A 2,930-nucleotide genomic window follows, 5' to 3' on the forward strand; every position below is an offset into this window, starting at 1 on the left:
ACATGCGGATTAAGCACAATCGTTGTCTTTCCTCTGTGATGTCAAAAATTGTTATAAAATTAATATTTGGAATAAAAACAGCCACCAGTTGTGGGAGGTAGAAGTCAAAAGCCCTTGACCTAGATTTCAGTCCATATGAATTGGCCTTTACCAGAAGTCTTTTTACGTTTTCATGTTGACCATGATGTGCCGCCAATACGCTAAGTAATAATTAAGTTCTAATGTTATAAAACTAATGTGTTCGATGATGCCCTTTGCCAACAATACGACAAATATGAATACAGAATAAACTTTGCCCCAAACTATTTTACTTTCTAGTTATCTGCAGCTGTTGAAAGGCATGATGTTAGGAAGAATTCCGCTGACAGCTTCTTTCCGGTTTTCTCAGTCATTGTTTCACTAGCATACAATGCTGAGCTCCAAGCGCAGATTCTCAGAAATTTCTTTCTCAAATTACCAGCTGTTAGCGGAATCCTTCCTACCATCATAAACCTTATCCGATGTACAAACACATAGCGCACTTGAATTTTTCGTGTTTACTGCAACTGAAGATATCTAAAAATCGGGTGATATATATACAAGAAAGGACAAGATGGTAGAACTTACTCTGAGGTAAAGAGGTTGGCACAGGAGGGGTATTCGTGGCGAGCCGCATCAAACCAGTAACCGGTTAGAAGAATGATTTATTTCCCTCAGCCCATGCCTCGCGGCCATAATAGTGTGCCCCGAACGTACATTCTCAGAAATTTCTTCCTTAAACTAAGATTTATGTTCGATACTAATAGACTTGTCTTAACCAGGAATACCCTTTCTGCCAGTGCTAGTCTGTTTTTTGTGTCCTCCTAGCTCCTTCAGTCGTAGGTTATTTTGCTGCCTAGGTAACACAATTTCTTAACTTCACCTACTTCGTGATCGCCAATTATAATATTAAGTTTCTTTATTATCATTTCTGCTGCGTTTCATTAATTTCGTGTTTCTTCGAATTGCTGTCAATCTATTTTCTGTACTCATTCCACTCAGCAGATCCTGTAATCCTTTTTCACTTTCACTGTGAATAGCAGTGTCATCAGCGAATTTTATCACGGATGTCGTTTCACCTTTTAATTCCATTTCCAACATTTCCTTTATTTCCGTCATTTCTTCTTCGATGTATAGATTGAACAGCCGGGGCGAAAGACTTCATCTCTGTCTTACACCCTTTCTAATCCGAGCACTTCGTTCTCGGTCTTTCATTCTCATTATTCCATCTTGACTCACGTCTTTTGCTATAGCTTTCTGAGCATTTCGAACATCTTGCACCATTTCACATTGTCGAACGTTTTGTTCAGGTAGAGAAATCCTGTGAAAGTGTCTTGATTTTCTTGAGACTTGCTTCCATTATCTACAGCTACATCTACATACATACTCCGCAATCCACCATACGGTGCGTGGCGGAGGATACCTCGTACCTCAACTAGCATCTTCTGTCCCTGTTCCACTCCCAAACAGAACGAGGGAAAAATGACTACCTATATGCTTCTGTACGAGCCCTAATCTCTCTTATCTTATCTTTGTGGTCTTTCCGCGAAATATAAGTTGGCGGCAGTAAAATTGTACTGCAGTCAGTCTCAAATGCTGGTTCTCTAAATTTCCTCAGTAGCGATTCACGAAAAGGACGCCTCCTTTCCTCCAGAGACTCCCACCCGAGATCCTCGCGTGATGATCAAACCTACCAGTAACAAACTTCCTGGCAGATTAAAACTGTGTGCCCGACCGAGACTCGAACTCGGGACCTTTGCCTTTCACGGGCAAGTGCTCTACCAACTGAGCTACCGAAGCACGACTCACGGCCGGTACTCACAGCTTTACTTCTGCCATTACTTTTGTGAGTTCCGGCCGTGAGTCGTGCTACGGTAGCTCAGTTGGTAGAGCACTTGCCCGTGAAAGGCAAAGGTCCCGAGTTCGAGTCTCGGTCGGGCACACAGTTTTAATCTGCCAGGAAGTTTCATATCAGCGCACACTCGGCTGCAGAGTGAAAATCTCATTCTACCAGTAACAAATCTAGCAGCCCGCCTCTGAATTGCTTCTATGTCCTCCCTCAATCCGATCTCATAGGGATCCCAAACGCTCGACCAGTACTTAAGAATAGGTCGTATTAGTGTTTTATAAGCGGTGTCCTTTACAGATGAACCACATCTTCCCAGAATTCTACCAACGAGCCGAAGACGACTATCCGCCTTCCCCACAACTGGCATTACATCCTTTCCCACTTCAAATCGCTCTGCAATGTTACGCCCAAATATTTAATCGACGTGATTGTGTCAAGCGCTACACTACTAATGGAGTATTAAAACATTACCGGATTCTTTTTCCTATTCCTCTGCATTAATTTACATTTATCTATATTTAGAGTTAGCTGCCATTCTTTACACCAATCACAAATCCTGTCCAAGTCATCTTGTACCCTTCTACAGTCACTCAACGACGACACCTTCCCGTCTGAGTTGCCCTCTGGTGCCTTTACCTTTTTAAAGCCAAACTGATAATCATCAAACACATCTTCAATTTTGCCTTCATTCTTCTGTATATTATTCTTGTAACCAAATTGGATGCATGAGCTGTTGAGCTGAATGCTCAATTAATTCTCGCACTTGTCGGCTCTTGCAATCTTCACAATTATGTGGAAGATGTTTCTCCGAAACTCAGATGGTATATCACCAGACTCATATATTCTGCACACCAACATCAATAGTCGTTTTGTTGCCACTTTCCTCAATGATTTTAGAAGTTCTGCTATTTATCCTTTCTCCCTTGTCCGGTCTTAAATCTTCCTAACCTCTTCTGAATTATTACTCTAATACTGTTGTAACGTCCCCTTACAAAAATTAATAAATTACTGTGCTGTTAAACCCCTACGTTATTTGATTTTCAAACAGCTGTGCAAAACTGAA

General features: G+C 41.5%; 1 non-coding gene across 1 annotated transcript; it reads right to left on the bottom strand.

Annotated features, from left to right (window-relative positions):
* Nucleotides 1-1,744: 1,744 nt before the first annotated feature.
* Trnas-uga (transfer RNA serine (anticodon UGA)) lies at nt 1,745-1,819 on the bottom strand. The gene has a single exon. It is a non-coding gene; the product is annotated as a tRNA-Ser (tRNA).
* Between the last annotated feature and the right edge of the window lie 1,111 nt (nt 1,820-2,930).

The sequence above is a fragment of the Schistocerca serialis genome, chromosome 7 (assembly GCF_023864345.2).
Source record: "Schistocerca serialis cubense isolate TAMUIC-IGC-003099 chromosome 7, iqSchSeri2.2, whole genome shotgun sequence".
NCBI lineage: Eukaryota > Metazoa > Arthropoda > Insecta > Orthoptera > Acrididae > Schistocerca > Schistocerca serialis.